The 25,095-nt window shown below is 35.5% G+C and overlaps 1 pseudogene; it reads right to left on the reverse strand.

Annotated features, from left to right (window-relative positions):
• Positions 1–6,152: 6,152 nt before the first annotated feature.
• Positions 6,153–7,380, reverse strand: LOC149531815 (adagio protein 1 pseudogene; annotated as a pseudogene).
• Between the last annotated feature and the right edge of the window lie 17,715 nt (positions 7,381–25,095).

The following is a 25,095-nucleotide window of genomic DNA, read 5'->3' on the forward strand; positions in this document are numbered from 1 at the left end:
CCCACTCGTGCATGTTACCTTGGGCGGGCAAATTTTGTGTCATATTGATATGACCAGATCTGGTACGGTCGGATTGGATCCAGCCAGAACTGTCTAAGTGTCCTTCGATGTAGTACTTTATTTCATGTTTTTGGCAATTTTGAAGAACTTAACACTTCAAAGGCCAATTTCATCATTAGAATTAGGGTTTCAAGAAAAATAAAAAATACCATTGGATAGAACTTGAAGTTAGAATTATACCAATATAATTTTTTTTATAGGTGACCCAATATCGATTACAATAATTGCAAAATAATGCAAGTAGGTATTTCAACATTAAAGATAATGCACATTCGGAAAAATATAAAAATTAGTAGATGATAACAAACAAAAAAATTTAATGATGATTTGTTCTAGAGGAGAGAGGACTCATCTTTAATGATATATAACATTTGTAATGGTTAACATAGATTCACTAAGGAAAAGATGGTGGGAATGAAAAACCATTGAATTATGAAAAATTTAACTTTAAATAGTTATTACAGACAAAATATACAATATTTTTGAAAATTTCTTTTTTAATAGTTCTAGGTACATATGTCATCAAGAAAATAGTTCAAATTTAGATGAAAATACATATCTTTGCAGTTATTTCTATGGTGGGAACTATAACCCCTAATTTGCTCAATTTTTAGCACTCCAAAAAAGGTAATTGAAAATTATAAAAACATACTATTTTTATTTTTTATAATTTTCAAAAAATAACATACATAAACTTTGTCCTTTTATACACATTTCATCAATTTACACCAACTTAGAATTCAAAACAAAAATATGACTTTTACATTGTTGAAGTTTAACACTTTTTTTGATGTTAGCCTTTTCCTTTGTAAAAGGGTGAAACATGTTTGTACTTTTACCCATGGTTTACTAACGCTGCCAATTAGCTAAGCATAAGATTAGGGACTATCCCTTGTTGGATTATAACCATCCTTTTGCTTCAAAAACTAAGCCCACTCTGGCCGCCAAGAAAGATGAATGGACTATAGTGGTGAAAAAAGGGAAAGGTTTGACTATGACTAAGGCAAGTTATGTGCTTGTGGATCATGGTAAATCTAGCTCAAGCTAGATACCCATAGAATCCCTAGTTCCATTTCTCCCTTTGCCTCTTGTTTCAAACCTTGGAGGCTCAGGGACAGTGGGTGTTCATACCCTAGATCCATGCCCTCTATGGACTCAACCGCTGCAAGCGGCCTCGATGATTGCCTAGCAAAAGCTATGTTGGTCTCGTAACCCAGATGACTATGATGAGTCTTTTAACAATGGGGAGAATCTTCGAATGTTCATTGCTATTGATGACCCCTCTTTTGAGCCTCCCTCTTTTTTGCACAATAGCTTCTCCTCTCTTGGGGACAAGGATGACATGCAAGCTAGATTACCATGAATTGCATGTCATGGAATGTGCAGGGGCTGACAAACCTCCCTAGAAAATATTTTGTGCATGATACCAAGCATCGATTTGATCTTAATGTGCTTTATCTCTAGGAAGTTAAAGTTGTTGGGTATCTTCTTACCTCATCCTGTTGTGTTATTTGGTTGAACAATGTCATTTTTTCTTCTCAATATGAAGCTAGTCAAGGTGGTGTTGTTACTTTTCTCTCCCCTCATTTAATTTCCTCTATTATTTCACATGGTTCTGGTTTGGATTTTCATGTCTTTTCAAAATCATTCTTTTGGTATTGTTAACATCTATGCTCCCAATGATGTTGTTGAATTTTCACACCTGTGGTGTTGGTTGGCAGATCATCTTCCACCTGTGACATGGGCTTTTTGTGGGGACTTCAATATGGTTGAGCTGGCCTCTGACAAGGAAGGCCTTCTGGCCTAAGGGTAGCTAGTGAACAGGAGGCCTAGTTTTACATGCGGAACAAATTAGGACTTTTTCATCCTAATGTTACTCACCACTGCCTTGATGGGATTTTGCACACTTGGTCCAATTTTTGAGCTGAATCTGACAAAGTTTTTAAAAGACTTGATAGGGCTATGATTTCTGTGCAGTCCTTTTTTTTTCCTTTTCTCAAAAGCATACCTTTCCTGTCATTCCTCTGCCTAATGTGATGTTGTCAAATCACTCCCCCATCCTCTTTTCCATCACCTAGCAATTAACTCAGCCTCGCCTATATAAAACAAAGTTTTACCTCAACACTTCTTTGTTGTCCCATCTGCTAATTGTTGCTCACATCCTATGTGTCTAGAATCTTGAGCCTTGACCCTTTAATCATCATGGATGAATTAAATGGTGGAATAACGCTATCCTTCATACTATGAGATTTCTTCACATTTATGATAGACAGCTAGCTATATACCACAGGAGATCTTATGAAGCCACTACTCTCAATCTACATATGGCCTCTGAGGCTCATTCCATGAATCCATTTGATATAGATCTCCAAGTTCAACTTGCCAACCTTTAGCACCAGCAATAGGTTGCAGATAGTTATGCTGCTAGGGGAGCTCAAATCAAAGCCTGTTTCTATTGGTTGGAGGTCAATGATCAGACTTCCAAGGACTTTTTTAGCGATTTGAGGGCTTGTCTTTGTGTTGTGGGTATCAAAAATTTCCAAGAGGATCAATTCTCACTAACCTATCAAATATTCTCTAAGATTTTGTGCATCATTATGAGAAGGTTTTGATAGCTTAGGGGCCCTCTATTGTGTGTGATCATGTGTTGCAAGCCCACCTTGATGTTACTCCCAATAGGCTTGCACCTGAGTAATATGCCTTTTGTGAACAAAAGCTTACTCTTGTAGACATAAAGGAACCTATCTTATCCATGGATGATGACAAAGCCCCTAGATGTGATGGCTTTCCTTGTGAGTTTTACAAGAAGCTTTGGGATGACATTGGCTCGATTTTCTTTAGTTTTATTTTGAAGCTTACAATTCTAATTCATTGGGAAACTTCATCAAAAAAGAGAATATAAAATTCATACCTAAAGATGGAGATCCTAAAGAAATCTGCAATTAGAGGCCCATCACTTTGCTGAATGTCTCCTACAAAATCATTGCCAAAGCCGTCTCTCTTAAAATTTGGCATTTGCTCCCTTAGATTGTTTGACCTGAACAAACTAGATTCATTAAGTCCCACTATATCTTGGACAACATCATTGCTATCTGGGAAGGAATGGAATGGGCTAGACAATCCAAACAATAGGCCCTTTTCCTAAAGATTGATTTCACCAAAGCATATGATCATATTGAATGGCCCTTTATTCTTGCTATGCTTCAAACTCTAGGTTTTGGCCTAGTTTTTTTTTAATCAATGGAGATGTTATTTGGATATGCCTCTGCTTGCATCACCATTAATGGTGGTTAGTCTAAAGCTTTTGGGCTCTTTAGATCTATCTTTCAAGTTTTTCCTATAGCACCTTCTCTCTATGTTTTGGCAATCGAGGGCTTTGGTTATCTGCTTGCCAATGCCATCTCACAAGGTCTAGTGCATAGTATTTCTTTAGTAGAGTTGACCACTCAATTGGTTAATGACCATTTTATAGATGATTACTTCCTCACATTGATTGAGGATGAGGAAAATATTACAAATGCTTTACAATGGTTAGATACTTTTTGTCTTGCTTTAGGGTTGACTATCCAATGGCACAAAACCCTTTTCTATTGACAATATTTTTTTCCAGGCCCTCACTAGTTGCAACAATATGGATGGAAATGGGTCCAACATGGGGAATTTTTTTAATTTTTGGGTATTCCCTTTGCTTTTCAAGCATCTCCTATGGAGTTATGGAATGTTGTGCTTGCTCGAATTGAGAAGAAGCTGCAATATTGGATCACTAAGCCCCTTTCACTTGTAGAAAAGTTTCAAATATGCTCCAAAGTGCTTTTTGTTACTCATATTTATTATTCTTCTTGTTGGTCTCCTTCCAAAGCCTCGTACCTTAAGCTTGAATGTCTTCTCAGGGACTTTCTCTGGGCTTTTGATGATGTACATCATGGCTTTCATAGAGTGGCCTGGGACTTTTGTTGTTTACCCAAGGATTCTGGTTGTTCTTGATTTCTTTCCACCCATAAGTAGGGGATAGCCCTTTGTGCCAAATGGGTCATATGACCTCTCACTAGAGATGAGGCCTAAAAAAATTTGTTATGTCACTGCATTTTTTCAAACTTTCTGGTCAACCACCTGGCCTAAAAGGGGATTGGTTTTCAAACCCCTCTTGCGACTTCTAAACTTGTTTATATTTTGGGCACTTTTTTTGCTAAGAGTATTTGGAAATCTTGGGAAGCCATTAAACCTTGGCTTCACTGGTCTGGTAATGGATTCAAAGATGGGCTCTCTGTGAATCATCAAAACCTTTGGTGGTCACCCTTGTTTGCCACTCAAGGGGTGCCTTTAGCCAAGCTTCAAGGAGTTAGTGATTTGCATTTATTTCATAGGGGTATAAAACACCCAAAGATTTACTCTCTAGGGTTACAATGAGCCTTCACTCATGGTAGGATTTGCAAGTGCAATTTAGGCTTATCTGTCTAGATTGACAAACAATTGATCTTCTACTTTCTGCAATTCCTCCCAATTTGTTACACAAGCTTGGAATTCACTCATCTCACCCTTGGTGGATGATTGGAAGTAGTAACCTGCCACTCCAATGGCTAGTTATAAGCCAAGACTAGGGTATCAGTGGCTAGTGCTCCATCTTTTGATGGTTGATACCCTCAATCAATGTTGGTATTTTCATTTTTTTGCATAAGACTAGGAGTCTTAGATTTTCCACTATCTAGCATACTATCACTAAGCCAAAGATAGCTCACTTCACCTGGTGTCTCCTCTTCTAGGTCTTGCCTTTAGGTCTGTTAGAAGTTGTAATCTTTCCTTGGTGTGTTTATAAACCAAGGTTAGACTTCCTTTCTTTATTGTTATAATATATTAGGATATAGGCCAAGGTATCCTAATATATTTCTTTTTTGTCCTTTTTCCACTACATCTTATTTTGTCCTCTAGTGGAATATGTGAGGACAAATATATATTGTAATTTGTAATTTAGATTATTCCTCCTTAAGAGGAATCTCACACTTGGCCTCACAAACTTATTAATGGTGGCATTCATAGAAATGGGAGTTACATTCTAACTCCTCTCTCTCATCTCTATTTAAGAGATGACCCTCTTCTCTCATTTCTCAACGAGGTTTCTTCCTCTTCTTAATTATTGTATGAGCAATTGCTCTCTTGCTCTCTCTCTCTTTCTTCTTAGGCTTTTCATGCCTCATTCATAATGTCACAAGGGGTTTTCTTTGCTTTCCCCTTTCCAAATATCTTATCTCATGGTGTTGGATCTTGAAGCTTTCTCTCTCCTATCTGAAGGTAATATCTTATCATGCATTTACTCACTTAGATTCTTTCCTAGTTTTGCTTATTTATATATTTCTTTTTCCATTTCTAACATGGTATCAGAGCAGTTTAATCTTTGTTTTTGAGTGTTTGCATGAAGGTACAATTTGAAGGAGACCCTTGAGAGAGATTTCACTAATTTCCTTTTTAATCTTCTTAAGTTGGAAGAAAATAATTTTTTTTTGAATTTGGCTGGTTTACCGCCAAACCCGATTAACTTCTATTTGCTCTAATCTTATGGTTACTTCTTATTTTCTATTAGTTTTCATATAACCCCCTTTGGAAGGCTTGCCGCCAGAGGGTTTTCCTATCTAGATATCAATTTTTTTTTACTCTTATTTTGGTGGCACGCTGTCCAAAATGTGGACATACCTGAGGCCAATAATAAGGTTGTCTCTGCTCCCTCAAGTGCACTGATTTTGTTTTCCTCTGCAACCTGAGTGATAGGATTTCCATAGCATCCATATTCATAACTCACATGTCTACCCTCCTGGAAAGCAATTAATTCAGCTGTGTCACTATCAATGTTAGGAGTACGGTCCTCCAAGTCCTTGCAAGCTTTTTCACTTGTAGCAGTTAGAGTCTTTGTTAGGGATAGTGATCTAAATTTCTTTGAAGCTATTTTAAATTCATCATTTGTGTCAACTGAGTCTGTACTGCTATGTACATCATTGTTCTCTGTCACAGAATTGTCGAATTAATCCACTTCTCATGTATGTTCATCAAATACAACATTTTCCAGCACAGTGCCAAACTTGATGGCTCCCACTCTCAATATACTATTTTCTCCTTAATCTGCCGCCCACTATTCTCATGCGAACCAAACACGTTAAAAGATATGGAAAGAGTGAAGCTTTGCTGAGCTTTGGTTTAGCAGCATTCAGATCCAAGACAAATGTGTCATTCAAGCCTGTCATGTTAATCCATTCCCCCCAAATAAAACAAGCCTGTTTCCAGCAGCACATGCACTGAAGTTACATCGAGAAGGCTCAACTGCACCTCCATCTATTAGTTTCCTCCATGCAGCAGCTTCAAGAGTAGTAAGTTCCCTAGCAAGGTGACTCCATCCTAGCCTCTTTGCACCAGAAACTATTTCCAACACGAGTGTTGTCTCCCTTCCCCATGCATTTTGGCAAACCATACTCCACAAATCTTCATTTTTTGTCAACTGATAAAGTCGCTTGCAAACAGATCCAATAGATGCCACATCCCTCGGAGTTAACCGTGACAAAATCTTTTGTGCTAAGACTTCATCTCTAAGCTGGAGAATCCCACAGATTTCCCGATAGAAATGACCTTGAACAATTGGAGCTGGCCTGTACACAAAAGGATCCAACAACGACTGATCAAAATATCAGGCGGAAGCCTCTTTGATTGAAGGAGATGGCAGAGGACCCAACTCAATTTTTGCTTCTGTAAACAACTGAATGTCAATAATGTGGGTAACTATCCCATCATCCCCATGAATTGGACTTAAGCGTAACCTATTCAGCAAAGGTGTTCCATCCTTTCTAAAATTCAACAGTTCACCCTGAAATTCAATACCTTCATCCATACACCTCCTGATTTTTGAAACTACCATAATGTCAACCAAAGGATGTCTTCTCTATGCAAATGGACCTCTGTATTGGAGAAAATGGCAATTCCTTCCAAGAATCTCCTCGGCCTTGTAACCAGTGACATACTCAAAGACCATATTGACATAAATAATGGGTTGATCCGGCTCAAGAGCATCTATTACAACGAATCCATACGGGGTAGAATGCAGTAGATTATTTATTTTTTTAGCTTAATGTTGGATAATGAATCCTAAAAAATCCTCTCCCCCCATTTTCTTCGCCATTGTTGGCAAGAAATCTTGGAACTCTGACATTGAAAATTCCTAATTGAAGCGCTGAATCGAAGCTTTGAACTTTCGATCGAATTCTCCAAACAGACTTGAAATGTGTAATACTTCAAATGGGGGGATTTTATAGCGTGTACACCGTCCGCCTGCTGGGAAATCATGGGCTATGAAAATATGAGAAATTGGGAGGAAACTACTAAATTGTCAGCCAGCCGTTCAAAGGATACATGAATCTATCACGAGACGACCAAATGGCTGTTTAAAAATGGGTGGTTGCAGACTCAGGTGTTGTGGCTGCACTTGGCTATGCAGCACGGGCCAATGTTCTTTTTTAGCAGGGTCTCATCAGGTCACATTATGTTGGTCGAACCTTTATTGAGCCATCACAAAAGATTAGAGATTTTGGTGTGAAGTTAAAGCTTGCCCCTGTCTGGGCAGTCTTAAATGGCAAAAGGATGGTTGTTGTGCAAGATTCTTTTTCTTTTTTTAGCTCTTGACAGAGGTGCCAGAGGTAACATTTTCTTGTCTTTTCATGCAAGATTCTTTTTCGTTTTTTAGCTCTTGACAGAGGCATCATTTATTTTTTATCATTGCCTTTTGTCAACCTATTTCTGGCATTTTATCATTCATTGTCAAACAGCTCAAACACAAGTGCAATATTTTACTTTAAATCTCTCTTACTCCTTTACGTGATTTTAAGGAAAGGGAGAAGTTTAAAGATAATTTTTTTTGAGAAGTAAATATCCTCATTTATAATAATTCAGGGGGATTCTTGTCTTTATTGATGGGCCCATCCTTTTTCTCTTCTCACTTTTGTTCACCTTGCATGGAGATTTTTACTGATATCTAATAAATTATACTTATTATACATCTTATTTATCTCAATTATTCAGGTTTATGAATATCTTACACTATTGCCTTGATTATTTAATGATTTGAATTTACTATGTTCTAATGATCTATCTACCCATGGTTGCAATTTTATGCTTTTATAGCATCATTGTATGCCCATGTTGGCACTTTATGGTTTTATACCATTGATTTACATGATTTATATGATATTTTGTTTTGTAAGTTGCATCGGGAGCCAATTTATCAAGGTTAAGTATGGTGGACCCGACAGTTTTAAGCTGACTCGTAGTTGCCTTATCTGGCCCGTGGAGTATCCCTCCAACCTATAATTGGTGTGCACTTACTTCTATGGAGTTTCTCTCCATGTTGTTCCATTTTTCTTCCTCAATGTGAGGATGATATTTTATGTGGATTTCCCATTTCAATCCCTTTATTTCTTTGGTGTATGCTCCTAGTTTTGATTTAATTATGGTATGACTTCCTACACTTTACTCATTTTTGAGTGTATAGGTGATGATGCTACCATATCTTGGAGCACTCCTATATTGGAGACTTTACTTGAGAAAGTTGTTTTGACCCATGTTGATCTTTTTCCTCATGGCAATGATGTTGCTCGTCCATTATGGATTTCTTATTTGAAGGCAATATGTTGTTACTCCTCATAAACCCTTCCTTTGGTCCACTTTAGCAATTATTCTTGGAAAAACTGTAACTTGAATTATTTAGTGCTTGAGGCACATGTTCTACTTATTTATTATTGTCTCTCTTATATTTCTTTGATAAATATACAATGTGATAATTTTCTGCATACTTTATTGCCTAGATCGTGGGTCATGTAGGTGATGGAGTCATGACTCATTCACCTGTAGTGGGATGACTCATTAGTGGACTATCTATATCCATGTGATTGACGCAATGTTGATGCAAGTTTCATTAGTTGGCCTTGTCTGTGGTCATTTGTGCATTAGTATGTTCCTTTCATGAGAGATTTATTGCATAAAGATTGGTCATTTTGACCCATATTATGATCATTTTGAGCTTATGACTTATTTTAGATATCATGTTAACTCCATTGCATGTTGGTGAACACATTCATTTATTCTCATATCTCTTAGTTCCTCCTTGATTAAATTATTATAACTTCAATTTTTACTGATTGGACCATTCAATGTAATTCTACTTGTGGATAGTTGTCTTGTTGTTCTCTTTTTTCAGGTGATCCATCAAGGAACCTTCTCGATTTTTTACATATGAAGATGTGTCTATGCTTCCTCATTCAAAGGCTCATGTGCTTCTCTTGGATCTGCAAATGTACCATATGGCTTGAAGACAATCAAATTACTTCATATTGAAGATTATGTTGGAGATTGTTGTAAATTATGGGTTTAATACCCCTTGATATAATTACCCCAAGTAAAGATTAAAGGGGGGTGTTAGAAGTTGTAATCTTTCCTTGGTGTGTTTATAAACCAAGGTTAGACTTCCTTTCTTTATTGTTATAATATATTAGGATACAAGCCAAGGTATCCTAATATATTTCTTTTTTGTCCTTTTTCCACTACATCTTATTTTGTCCTCTAGTGGAATATGTGAGGACAAATATATATTGTAATTTGTAATTTAGATTATTCCTCCTTAAGAGGAATCTCACACTTGGCCTCACACACTTATGAATGGTGGCATTCATAGACATGGGAGTTACATTCTAACTCCTCTCTCTCATCTCTATTTAAGAGATGACCCTCTTTTCTCATTTCTCAACGAGGTTTCTTCCTCTTCTTAATTATTGTATGAGCAATTGCTCTCTTGCTCTCTCTCTCTCTTTCTTCTTAGGCTTTTCATGCCTCATTCATAATGTCAGAAGGTGTTTTCTTTGCTTTCCCCTTTCCAAATATCTTGTCTCATGGTGTTGGATCTTGAAGCTTTCTCTCTCCTATCTTAAGGTAATATCTTATTATGCATTTACTCACTTAGATTCTTTCCTGGTTTTGCTTATTTACATATTTCTTTTTCCATTTCTAACAAGGTCCTTGGCTCCAGCATCTGGGAGTTCCTAATCCTAGATGCCCTTTTTGTGGCCAACCTAAAAGCTTTTTTCATATTTTTTGGTTTTTCAAAAGAGCTCAGAATTACTAGCTCTTGATTTTTTATTTCTTTAGGCCTTTTCATCTTGAGGCCTTCACTTGGCATATGGTGGTTCTAGGTGATGCTCCCAAACTCCCTTTTAGATATGGCCATATTTGGCATGCTTTTAGAATGGAATTATTATTCACAATCTGGAAAGATCGCAATGTTTTTTTATTCTGTCATAGAAATTTTGATATTTATGTTGCAATTTACTCTAAAACATGTATATGTAATATTGTCATGATGCAAATTCAAGTAAAAACTAACAAAGTCATGCTGGAAGTGGCTCACCTACAAGAGCTACTTGCTCACTGGGTAAATGCCCCTTGTATGGTTGCATGAGTGCCTCTGGATGATTTTTTTGATGATCGTACTCCTCCTCATAGTCGTGGGAGAGGCCGAAGCAATTCTGCTCACTACTTATAAACCCCTAGTTCATAGCCTTTTTGCTACTCTCCCAGTGGTGGCTCTCATAGTCATCATCGCTCAGCCTTGCCTCCTTCGAGGTTAGGCTCAAGTTGGTCCCCAATGGCTCTCCCTACTGCCACTGATGTGGGTTGGTTATCTACTCACCATGACTTGAAGTGGGCTTTCCCCTAGCTGGATCTAGCCATTTCTCCTCCTAGGGTAGAAGAAGATAAAGACAAGGATAAAGATGTTGTGGGTGCTGATGGTTGGGCTCCCCCTGAGCCAACCAATAACCCCAAGGATTTATGGGGTTTTGATAACAAAGACCCTCCTTCAACTGGCACTAATCTTGCAGCTTGAAGTTTTATATTTTTGTTTATATATTTTTTTTAATGAATAGTTGATCTTTGACCTTGGGCAGTTTGAACTTGCAGGGTGATCCTGTATCCCCCAACCCCTTTTTTGTGAATATGTATCTTTAAAGTTTTAAATTAATGCAAAAGGTCTATTCACCAAAAATATCAAAACATAAATTAATTAAATAAACTAAATAACACTAAAACTATATAAAGAAAAGTGCCTTCTTACTAGATAGGGAGGTCCCACCTCTCCTTTCTCCTCTTACCTCACGTAGAATAAAGAGTACATATAATTCATTTTTAAAGTAAAGTAAATAAATGTTAGTACTCCCCTTTCATATGTTTATCGTCCATTATAGTAGAGCACATTTTTTTGACAATGTCCTCGCTTATATATTTATGGTGGGATTTGATTTTTATTTTAGTTTTATTATTATTTTTAATTAGATTTATTTTATAAAAGACTTTCTAATAAATAAATAAATAAATTCTTATGTACAGGTGTAGGCCTAGTATAAAAACTTTGCAGCAACCTACTATTTTTTAAATCGAATTTATAAATATCTATAAACCAATATATATGTATATATAATAAGAAGATAACAACCTAATTATAGATTAAATCTATGTTTTTTTGTTTTTTAAATAAGAAGAATTCCAAAACAAATTTTAAATTCAATTCAATCAATTTCAACCAAACCCTAGCTCACAATTTCATTTTCTCTTTAAATTTCTTCTATAAAACATTGAGAAATTAATTTCAATCAATCAAATCTAGAAAACAATCAAGATGATAAACATAGTTTCAACCACCTAATCAAGCACGAAGCATACAGATCTTTTCCAATTAAAAATGCATTCATGGTATTTCAAACCCTACCTCACGTTGATGCTAAAGTTTGATAGCTGGTGAAGTTCCTATTACAACTAAAATCCTTCAAGCCACAAAAATTCCTTTCTTTTCCAACCTCAGAGTTGCTCTTCAAAACATGTGTGCAATAATGACCTGAAAACCCTCTAATATAGAGCTCTAATAACCTTTTAGGATTTATGTCTCCACAAACTCTAAAATTGTAATTGTTTTATTTAATTATCCCTTTCATGCATAATTACTTATTTTTTAAATTAAAAATACTTTTTTATTATTATTTTTTTTATTTCTCCACATTACATTTAAAGTATTTTTATAAAAAAACACATTTTTTCATTATTTAATTAATAAAGATAACTTAAGTGCATTATTTAAATGTCACTAAATTTTAAATCTTTATTAATTAAATAATTATGCTACACAATATTTAATATTTAATTTCTAAATCCTTTTAATGTAGTCTTTTCTAAAAGAGAACTTTTAAATTAAATATTTTAATTTAACTAAAAATTCATTTAATTCCAAAAATGCAAGATCATCATATTTTTACATTTTTTTAACTTTTAAATTAAATAACATTTAATAAATCAATATTAACTATCAATCTAAGAATCATAAATAACTAGTATATCAGGTATTTCACCAACTCAAACCTCAAGAAATGCTTAAGGAAAATCAACCCATGAAGAATCAAACCACATATACACAAAAGACTCATAGATTTAAAAAGGGTAGATTGTCTGTTACCAGTTCTCCTTGTAGGACAAGTATTTAAGGTATGGCTAGGGTTGGACTTGATCATTATCTTCCCATTCTCACCATTTGAGTATTTATAGTAAGGCACACTCATCCTAGCAATTCAGGGAAGTCGATGCCCAATACCTAAATCTTGCAGAAAAAGATGAGCATGTATGTGTACATGATATATCTAAACTAATAGGCAATGGTAGGGAGTGGCACATCATGTAGATCCTGACTAGTAGGTGACTATGACTCCCTCCCTTAACCACATCAAACATGTCAAAAAGAAATATAAAATAGACATGTGCACCAACACATGAAAGTATAGGGTAAGTATCATAATAAATCACAAGTCAACATTAAATGCTTGGATATAATAATGCATCAGATCATATGACATTATCATAAAAGAAATCTTAATTACAACTAGGAATCATTGAAATACCATTAATGCACGAGAAATCATAATCATTAAACAATACATGAAATGAAGTCAATTAAGAAATTATTATTGATATATCGATAATCTAAGTTATGAAATAATACCATCTAACTATAAAATAAATATCGCTACATGAAACAAGCCTAAAAGAGTTTGGCAATCATAACAAAAAATCAAAATACAAGTGGGCATTACATCTTCTATTCTCTCTGTTGAAAATAATTGTTCAATTGTATATTGTCTTTGATGTTACATGAAATGTCAAGTCTTTACTAGTCAGTGTCTGTTGAGCTCACTCGAGCAATGAATATATTTTCCATTGTTTCTCAAACATTGTAGAGTAAACCAAGTTCAGAGAGAGTATTTGTCGAGCTTCACTTGGGCACCAAAAAAAGTTTGTAGGAATGCAATTTCTACTGAGTTTGTAGGAGTTGAGAATTTGACTCCGAAAATGCGCCAAGATCACCTGCAATGCAAATAGCTTGCTGAAGAGAAACCTAGGGAGCAAAGAGCTTGAAGCAAATACCACACAAGAGAATATTTCACAATAGGAAATTAGAATTTCTATGTGAATGGAATGAATTTACAATGAATGAGAGACCAAATAAAAAGGCCTCATGGAAGCTTGTAGAACAAGCTGGAATGAGGTAGGAGATAAGGTTGACAACTAAGCACATATCCACAAGAGGTGGAAAAGATAAGTATGCTAAAGGGAACAAACTCCTATGCTGTCAACAACTAACCTAAACTACATTCATTAACCTAAGTAAGCTTAAGTAAATAGAATAAATAATTAACAATTAATTAATTATTTACTCTAACACCCCCCCTTAAGTGCAACTTAGGGGAATGCCTTAAGCTCACAAAAAAGAGGAAAAAAATGCAAAAATGGGTCTCGACAATGAGGCCATTTTAGGTACCCAAGTACAAAGCAACTAAATGCAACCTCTGTAAAACAGGGAAAGAGAGAAAACCACATGGAAAAAACTCTCCCCCAAAAAGAGGTAAAACAACATGTTGAAAAAAACATGAAGTGAAGGAAGGAAGGAAGGCCTCAACTAGTCCCCCCAAGGACAACTTCTGTAACCCCAAGCATTGACTGTAGCTAAAGAACGTGGGGCGATGCAAAAGGCTTAGTGAAAATGTCTACAACCTGACCAGTGGTAGGAATGTACTCCAATGAAATAACACCATCTTAGATCAACTAACGAATGAAATGCATATGCAACTCAATGTGCTTGGTATGCTGATGTTCCACCGGGTTGCGAGAAATGTGGATGGCACTCTAATTATCACACCACAAAACAATGGGACGATTAGGAGGAAAGCCAAACTCAATCATCAACTGACAAAGCCATAAAGCCTCCTACCTAGCAAGAACTGCTACTAGACCAAGAAAGTAGTGCAGCAAACCAAGATCAGTCATCTCGAACTAGTCCATTAGTGCATGCTTAACATCCTGGAGCATGGATGATGAACTAATTGTAAGGATAAGATCATCAACATACAAAAAAAGAATCAAAATCTCATCACCAAGACACTAAATGTATACTATGGGATCAGAATGCAGTGAGTGAAGCCTGTAAATAGTAGAAATGATTCCATCTTCTCATACCAAGCCCTAGGGGCTTGCTTGAGACCATACAATGAACATTGAAGCCTGCAAACCAACGTGGGATCCTGCACAAAACCTAGAGGCTGCTCCATATAAATCTCCTTAGTGATATCACCATGCAGGAAGGCACTTTTCACATCCATCTGATAAAATGACCATCCCTGTGAAGCTGCGAGGGATAAGACAAGGCAAATAGAATTCATCTTGGTGATAGGGGAAAATGTCTTAGAATAATCAACACCCTCAACTTGCGAAAAACCCTTCACAATAAGACGAGCCTTATACTTATCAATGGAACCATCAATAGCATACTTAGTGTGGTAAATCCACTTACAATGCACTAGTTTTCTCCCCTTGGGAAGAGAACAAAGATCCCATGTGTGGTTCTTCATCAAAGAAGAATATTCCTCCTCCATTGATATATCTCATTCTGAGTGTTCTTTTGCCTCTGCCAATGTCTGAGGATCAGTACTAACAGCATGACTAAGGAGACTAGAACTTGTAGTGTGAGAATAGGTGCAACAGGATGTCGATAGATCACCAGCTAGAGATCTTGTAGCCTCAATAGTAGCTCAAGCCCATTTAGGCATCTGGGGAGGATCCTGTGGTGGAGGTATATCAGGATCACCATGATCATCATCCTCATCATCTGTCAAACAAAGTGGATATGAAGAGGGAGTAGTGGGAGCTGAAGGAGTTTCTAGAGGTGAGGAATGTACTATAGGAAGGCTCTCATCAAATTGGACATCTTGTCAAAATAGGACCTGTCTGGAATTAGGATAAAATAACCTGTAATCCTTTACATGCTTGCAGTAGCCAACAAAATCCAATAGTCAGCTCTTCGGTTCCATTTCTTTCCTTTAAGCATCAAGTACAAATGCATATGTCATACTTCCAAAAACTCTAAATGATGATACATCAGGCTTGACAAGGGACCAAGCCTCCTCAGGAGTCATATGTCAAAGTGCCTTGTGTGGCATCTGATTCTGAATGTAGTTGGCACAATTGACTGCCTCTACCCAAAAATGTGAATCCATGGACCTAGACTGAATCATGCAATTTTTCATCTCTCGAAGGGTTATGTTCTTTCTCTCGGCCACACCATTCTGCTGAGGAGTGTAGAGAACTAAAAGCTGATGTTGAAGACCATGCTTAGAATAGAAATCTCTGAAAGCCTAGTTCACATACTCCCCCCCATTATCCGTGAGTATCTACCAAATAGAAAGCCCAGACTACTTCTCTACAAATGCCTTAAAAATTTGAAATGAGTTGAAGGCATCAGACTTGTACTTAAGAAAGTACACCCATGTGCATCTGGAGAAGTCATCAATAAATGTAAGCACATATTTGGCACCTAAAAAAGGAGTAGGAAATGACATGAGGTCACTATGAATCAACTCCAAAGGTGCTAAAGCACGAGTGTCTCATCCATGTGGAAAAGAATCCCTATGTTGCTTGCCAAGTGCACATCCCTAACAAACACCATCTAGATAAGAAATCTGGGGAAGCCCAAGAACAAGTGCCTGTGTGCTCATTTGCTAAAGATATCTGTAATTGACATGCCCAAAACATTCATGCCAAAGTCTGCTTACTAAATCTACATGTGCAACTAAACATGAACCTGTGTCATTAGAAGACTCAAATCCATCAAATCTGTAGAGGCGAGATGCAGAGTCAACACTCCTAGTGGCCACAATCATCTATGGATCATGCAAGTCCCAAATAACCACATCATGTGGTGAGAACTCAATTGTCTTCCCAAAGCCAGAATGGCAAATCTGATAGATAGACAAAAGGTTCATCAAAATATCAAGAACACAAAGTATATCCTGTAAAGAGCCCCCGACCAAAGTAATAGTGCCAGAACCCAAAACTGAAACTTGTGAAGAGTTCCCAACTACAATTTGTGTGGTGGCACAAGGAGCAAGTGAAGTAAGCAACTTAGGAGTGTTTTTTATGTGGTGAGAAGCCCCAAAATTAAGAATCCATAAAGGTGCTAAAGTTGTAGCTCATGCAGAAAGAGCATGACCTTTCCCTATAGGTGGTGATGAAGACTGAGGAGCTAAAATGTGATGCTCCTTCATGGCTTCCTCTAAAGCCTCCAATCATTTCCAACACCTAGAAACTGAATGTCCATCTTTCCCACAAAAACTAGAGTTCTCACTCAATTTCTTCTTGGTCTTGGAGGTAGACTCACCCAACTTTGAAGAATCTTTACCCTTGGGAGGGTTTGCTGGAGGATTAGCCAGAGGCTTAGGATTAGATTTTGATGTGTCTTTCTTCGATTTTCCTTTCTTCTTTGATTTCCCCTTAGAATTTTGAGCAACCAATGCTTGGCTGGAAGAGCCAAAGGCATTCACCTAATGGATCTTTGCCTATTCCCTAGTCAACCTATCACAAAATGTCTCAAATGTAGGCATCCTATGTCTGTCTCCAAGGGCATCCATGGTGGAGTAGAAAGTAGAAGAAAAAACTTGATACTACCCCTTTAGCTTTGAGAGTATCAAGAATATGCACTCATCATCAATTTTGTTCTTCCCACATCCTTGTAAAATAACACGTAGGGATTTGTACTTCATCAAAAAGTCCTTGATGGTGGAAAAGTTGCTTGGTGACAAAGAAGTTAACTTTGCATTGAACTGAAGTGCCCAGAATTCATTCACCTGACCAAACAAAGTCTAAAATTTCTACCAATAAGCCTGTTGAGTAGTCAAACCATCCAAATGAAATAGAAGACTATCTAAAATGTTAAGTGCAATCAGTCCCATGGCTTCATCCATTTTGTTCTTATGTTGTAGAACCTCAAAAGGACACGTAAGAATAGGCTGATTCACATCTAGACAAGACCATAGACCTCTTGACATAAGAAGCCTAGTCATTTGTGCCTTCCAGGTGTGATAGTTGTGCAGAGTAAGATGAGTCATAGATGGATCCGCCATTGAGAGAAAAAAGAAGACCAAACTAGAAGGGTCTTAACTGAAGTAAATTACAAAAAAGAAAGACACCCCCCACAAATGTACAAGAATATCTCTCAAATACCACAAAAAACAACTATGAAAAGCAAAAAATTGAAAAAGAACCTAGATTTGTTGATGCACAATAGGAGAAAACACAAGCCTCTACTTTGACACCAAAAATAGGAGCTCAAATGAACTTAGAATCTTATGAAACTAGCACCAATGTATCGATCTCTGAGTCAGCTTTTCAACACTTCTTTCGAATCAAAAAAAGACCTTTGCATGCTCAAGTTATGGTCAAAAAACTGACTGTTGCTCCAAAAATGCACCTTGCTGGAAAATTATAGACATTGTTAAATTTGATGCCCGTATGGCCATCAGAAGGCCGTCGCTGAAAAGATGACATAAGTAATTGAAAAGATGATGTCAACAACCAGGAAGATGACATTAGCAGATAGAAAGATAACATCAGCAAGGTTGCAGGCTAGAATGATGTTAGCGTTAGAAAGATGACATCAGTGTTAGGAAATGACATCATAGTGCCAGAAGATGATGTCATGATGTCATAAAATGGCATAAGTTGGTTTGAAGGTGATGTTAGCAGGGAAAAGTGGTCACAAGGTGGCAAAATAATGGAAAAAATCTAGTGGTGGTGGCACCCGGGAGGAGATCCTGGTGGTGTCGCTGTTGTTGGTGGAGTGGAGGTGTCGGCTGGGTGGAGCGAGCTCCGGGTGGCGCTGCGGCCACGGTGCGGTGTCTGCTACTAGTGGAGCAAGGCTATGGGTGGCTGGTGGGTGGCCACATAGTGGCACGTCAGCACTACTATGATGGCACGCAAATTTAATAAAAAAAAATTTTAAATTTCGCGTCCATACGACAGTGACCTAGGTGCCTAAAAAAATTTCCAAAAAAGCCCTGTAGCCAAAAACAAAAAGTTTTATATGAAACCTAACTGCAAATGGCCTTCCAGATCCAATGGCAGCATTCGTTTGACCCCAAAGTGCTCCAAAAAATTTCTCTACCCCTAATTTGAAGAAAAATGCAAAAACAAACTAGGGTTTGTGACTCCAAATTATGGCTTCAAAAATCCTTCAAACAAGAAGTAGCAGGGAGGCTCTAATACCATGTAGGAGTTAATAATCTAACTCTAGAAATGTGCCAAGATCACCTACAATGCAAATAGCTTGCTAAAGAGAAACCTAGGGAGCAAAGAGCTTGAACCAAATACTGCACAAGAGAATATTTCACAATAGGAAATTAGAATTTCAATGTGAATGGAATAAATTTACAATGAATGAGAGACCAAATAAAAAAGCCTCATGGAAGCTTGTAGAACAAGCTAGAATGAGGTAGGATAAGGTTGAAAACTAAGCACACATCCACAAATGGTGGAAAAGATAAGTATGCTAAAAGGAACAAACTCTTGTGTTGTCAACAACTAAGCTCAACTACATGCATTAACCTAAGTAAGCTTAAGTAAATAGAATAAATAATGAACAATTAATTAATTATTTACTCTAACAGTGTTCACTTGGGTGCCAAGGAGAAGTTGGCATGGAACTAGTGTTAATTGAGCTCACTCGATTACAAAAGAAATTCAGTTCAAGATGTAGTGTTAACCAAGTTCATGTGATTAACAAAGAAAGTCTATAGAAAGTCTTTTAAGAGTTAGTGTTGATTGAACTGGGTCGGCTAACGAAGGAATTTCTTGAGTCAGCATATTTAGTTTGATGAATTTATTTGTTAAGTCTAGCTGACTTATGAATATTGAATATTTGTAAGTGCATTCAAGCCAACTTGACAAGGAAAAAGATATAAGTATAAGGTTAAGTTCTAGGATTGAATATGAGAAGAATGGGATTGAAAAGATAAACCAAGGAAGTGAAATAGAAGGATAAAAAAGTATCCTAAGTTGATTGAGCTATAAAGTTTTATCTAATCAAGTATTCAAGCTAGAATACATATCTAAAATTAGTAACACACTTGCATCAACAATCAGGTCGTATCATTATTACTCTCTAATAATTATAGCAGTGCATCAAATCTCTTAATGGAGTTGGCTTAACAGTTATTTGTCAAATCCTCTAACAAGGTGGCATTTCTAGATTGAAGTTTCTAAAGACCTCTAACAAAGCCACTCCTAACTAGGTTATTAAATCCTTTAATATGATAACACCTAACAGTGTGGTTTGTAACCTTTAACAGGGTTGCCTCCTAATAGGGCTCACTTTAGAAGAGTGAAAAATAGTAACTAGTTCCAACACAATTGGTGGTTTTTCCAAAATTGGGTTTCCACATTAAATCCTAGTGTCACTTGTGTTTGTGTTATTTATTTTTTGTATGCAACTAAGTTAATTAAGTTTAATCACACTTAATATCTTAAGATCTACATGTTCAGTATTTACCAAGTTATAATTGATATTTTAGTACTTGTCGAGTGGCAGTAAATTATTAGTGTTAATCGAGTGCCTCTATGCTAACTAAGTTTTAGCAGAAGTTATGTTTTGATTTGTATCTACATCTAAGAGATCTAAGATTTATTTTTATGCTAACTAATTCACCCCTCCCCTCTTAGTTACTCCTCTTATATTTCCAAATATTGGTATCATAGCTTTTGGTGCTTGTAGAGAAGGTTTCAATGACCTAAGCTAAAGATTAGGATATCTTACATAAGGGAGATTCCTAAGTTAGATAGAGATAACTTCAAGGCATGGTAGGAAATCATGATATTGCATTTGGCAACCATTGGAGACTCATACCTAAAGTACCTAGATGCCAATTATGTGGTACCTATTAGAACCATATTTGTTGTACAAATCATAGAAAAGAAGAATCATAACATTGTGATGATTGATATTGCTTCAACTCTTAGCTATGCTGAATTTGATGAAGTCAAACACTATGATACTTCTCATAATATGTGTATCAAGCTGAAATTCATCTATGAAGGAGATGATAATGTAAGAAGAGCCAAGGTAGAAAGTCTTAGAGGTCAATTTGTTGAAATTAGGATGAGAGAAGATGATAACATTGTAAAATACAGTGAAAGAATAAAATTTAGTGTGTGTACAATCAAAGCCTTAGGAGGAAAGATTGAAGATGAGATAGTGATAAGAAAGGTTCTTAGAAAACTTCTTCCTATATATGCAATTAGAGTGTTAGCAATTCAAGAGATGAGATGCAATCCCAAAAATGATATAAAATTGGATGCAATGGTGGGAAATGTTGGTGTTTTTACAATACTAAGTAACAAAATACTTAATACAAAGATGGTAAAGATCAAAATCACCTAAGGATTAGCTATTTCCCATTATCAACCAAATGATCTTTAGATCTAGACCCAACTTCTACAAAATTATAAATGACTTTCTACTCTTCTAGCTCTACAAAACCAAGCCTAAGGAATAAAATGAAGTCAAACACTATGATACTTCTCATAAGATTTGGATCAAGCTGAAAGCCATCTATGAAGGAGATGATAATGTAAGAAGAGCCAAGGCAGAAAGTCTTAGAGGTCAATTTGTTCAAATGAGGATGAGAGAAAATGATAACATTGTAAAATACAGTGAATGAATAAAATTCAATGTGTGTACAATCAGAGCCTTAGGAGGAAAGATTGAAGATGAGATAGTGATAAGAAAGGTTCTCAGAAAACTTCTTCCTATATATGCAATTAGAGTGTTAGCAATTCAAGAGATGAGATGCAATCCCAAGAATGATATGAAATTGGATGCAATGGTGGGAAGTGTTGGTGTTTTTACACTACTAAGTAACAAAATACTTAATACAAAGATGGTAAAGATAAAAATCACCTAAGGATTAGCTATTTCTCATTATCAACCAAATGATCTTCAGATCTAGACCCAACTTCTACAAAATCATAAATGACTTTCTACTCTTCTAGCTTTGCAAAACCAAGGCGGGTGCACCTAAGGAATAAAAGATTCACAACTTAATACTAAATTCACATTTCACTTATTCCATCAAAATATATAAAAATATTCATCCCTATCAGTAGATTGGTCATAATTCTTCTCAGACCTACAAATAATTTTGGGTAATAGCAACTAAGACTCAGAGGTTAGATGTAAACAAGTACTGACCAGCTATGAAATTCTTCATACATTTAAATTAAAATAGATTTTTATGTTCACAATTGTTCTTGATACTTATTCATGATTTCTTCATATGCAAACTAAACTTAACTGATCAGTGCCTCATTCATTGGGCTTCAAAGTCTATCCAATTTCATGACATAATTGACCACATTAGAATCAATATTATTAGCATTCTCACTAAAACTCATTCTTAGACATATCATTTTTACTGGTTGGAGATCCTATCATATTCACTGAAGCATTTACTTAATTCATTGAATTAAAAGCAATAATGAACTAACATACAACCTATCCTAGTTGCATTCAATTGAACAAGCTTTGCTCATACACTCTCTTAATAGCCAAATAGTAAAAATGGAGACAATATTCAGAGAGAAAAGGTATGGGGATAGTTCATCTTTGTATTAATTCTCTTTGAAAATAATATAACATTGAAACAGAAATCAAAACACCTTAAGATAATACACTATGACCGTGCAACATATATTCTTAGATTTTTGCAGAAAAAAATATCATAAAATTTGTATCAAGGACTAGCTTAATAAAAATAAAGTTACACAATGACTCAGACACTTTCTCTAGCCTTTGAATCTCACTTATATAGTGTGAGATGCAAAAAGTTTCAGGCATAGAGAAACCAACTGTTGTCCTTAAGAAAAAAAAATACAATGTTACTGTCATAAAAGACAAAAATAATGCAATAGAAAAACTTTACAAAATATTTCTCTTGTGGGGGTTTCTTTCTACTACACTTTTCATGCTAAAAGGTTCATGATTGGTTTTAAAGTTATTGATATTCCTAGGATGGTATGACTAGCGAAGTTGCATGTGATGGACTTGGTTCAGATGTCTGTAATGTTACTTCAACTTGAGAATCTACATCTATGTCATCATGTAGTTCCAAAGCTATAGTTACATCTGATTCTCTTGGTGCCATATTATCAGTTTGGACCTCGGCTCTAGCAACTACAATTGGTTTTTTACTCTTATCCTCTTCTTCTTGTACTGATGTATCAATTATTTGAACTTCATCTTGACCATCATCAATTTCATCAAGTTCTAATTGTTTACTATGGACAAAATTTTCCATCCACTTATCAAATAGTGTGTCATCTAGCCAATTAAAGTTTAGAATAACATGTTGCTTTTTAATTATATATTCTCCAACTTTGTCAATTTCAAAAAAATCTTGCCTCAAAGAATCATAAAATAGTTACACTTTTACAACTTCTTCAATTGTAGCTACCCACCATGCATTTCATTTCTCATTTATGATCTTATTCATTCGAAGGCAAAATAAGTCATTCAATTCCTAGGCCCATTCCTCGTTATTTTTTAATTTATCCTTTTTATCTATGGCATGTGGGAAGAGTTCAAAATTAACACTCTTATATTTGTCAAGATAATTTATGATCCTCTTTTGTAATTCAACTCTTTTATCATCAAATTATGAGAGATCATTGGTTAAGTCATAAGTCTTTTCTATATATTCACAAGATAAACTGATAACATAAAAGCATAGGAGAGTAACACCTTTACTCCTTTTACTCCATTTGTTGACAATTGGCTTCAAGGATTCATCATTTGCTTTCATTTCATCCCATATATTTATTGCCTTTGTTAGTTGTTCATAAAATGATGGCCAATCAATTTTATTAACTAAATACATGAGAGATTTCCTTAGCTTATCCTCATACTAAATATTTAGTTCCACATGAAATGCCCATAGTTTACTCTTTTCTTCTTCAAAATCTTCAGCAGTATAAAATTTGGCCCTTTGTGGAGTATCTAGAATTTTGACATGAGGAGTGGATTTAAAAGGTTCCACTACTGGATAAGGATAAGTAATTTTGGACTGGCCTGACTCCCCCATTTGTCTCTTTCCTAATTTCTTATCCATCTGGGTCACCTAAGTCTCTAACTAATGTATTTTGTCCCCTTTTTCCTCATATGCCTTTAGTATTTCTTCAAACTTGGCATTTAGCTCTAGGAATTTATTTGTATCCTTCTCAGTAACTACCACCCCAAAGTCCATCATTTCTCTAGTCATTTTAGATACTTTTTCACTACAATACTTTAATCCTCTATGTACCTATAGGATTTCTTCATCAGTTTTAAATTGAGTATCCCTTTGTAACAACCGATTTTATCAGGTCTAAATTATAAATTATATAATCATAAATAATCATAATAGTTAACCTTTCATCCTAATTCCATGAATTTGCGATTAACGATCAAATAACATGTCATCTGCACTTGAAATCATAGTGACCAAATAACTTACCATTTCACCAAATTATATCAAATTAAACTGCCAACTAACTTCATTTGAACCTCAACATCTATATCGCAAGCTAGGTCAAAAATTGGGATGAAACATACCATTCCCCTTGAGGTTCATCTTCCTCGATGAACTAGAAATTGCAATGAACATTATAAAGGAATATTTTAAAATTGGAATATAACGTACCATTCCCCTTGTGGTTCATCATCCTCAATGATCTCTATAATTTAGACATTAAAAGAATATTCTACATACAAGATATATATATATATATATAACATTGTGAAATCATTTCTTTTCTTAATTGGTTCAGTATGAAAATCATAATGAAAACTCAAGATCCATTTTACTTTAAATTTTCTAGAAGATACTTGCATGGTAATATAAAATTTATCACATACTCACCTAAGTTCTCTTTACCTTACTTGTGATTTTCTTAGCATCTTTTGAGTAGATTCTATTTCATGTTCCTGTCATACTCATGCAGGCACTCACCATATCATTAGTTCAATTTCATTTTGATATCTTCATTTAAGAAAATTTTTAGGATTCAATTACTGAAATTAAGATAAGTATTCAAAAATTGAAATTCTTCAACTAGCAAGTTCCTAATCATAATTTAAATCACTCATATGCACCATCTAGTATATGGCCCTCATTAATGGATAGATCTTCCTTTCAAACTTACAGATTTCCTACAAGTGAATCTATTTTTATTTTCTTTTTCTTTTTTTCATTGCAACCTTGGCCTTCAAGCCCAATATTTCATTAGAATAATCATTTCATGTTAGGATATCTCCAAAATGTTATACATCTGCTCAATAAGTAAAGTCAACATCGCATGTGTATTATACATGTATAACAATGTGCTCAAGGGTAAAAACATGATATACTATGCAAGATCATCAAATCAAGATCATAATCATCTAAAACAATTCATAAGATTCTCATTATTCATTTGTAAATACTTGAAAATTCATCTTTTCCATATCTATGATTCAAGCTTCCATGCCCATTTCATCAAAAATTTACATCTGTAAACAAACATTGATAGTTCCAACTCCTTATTGGAGCACATAATGATCTTGTCAATTTACCAACA

Source organism: Cupressus sempervirens, chromosome 11 (assembly GCF_028749045.1).
Source record: "Cupressus sempervirens isolate cs-2001-9-10 chromosome 11, ASM2874904v1, whole genome shotgun sequence".
Lineage (NCBI taxonomy): Eukaryota > Viridiplantae > Streptophyta > Pinopsida > Cupressales > Cupressaceae > Cupressus > Cupressus sempervirens.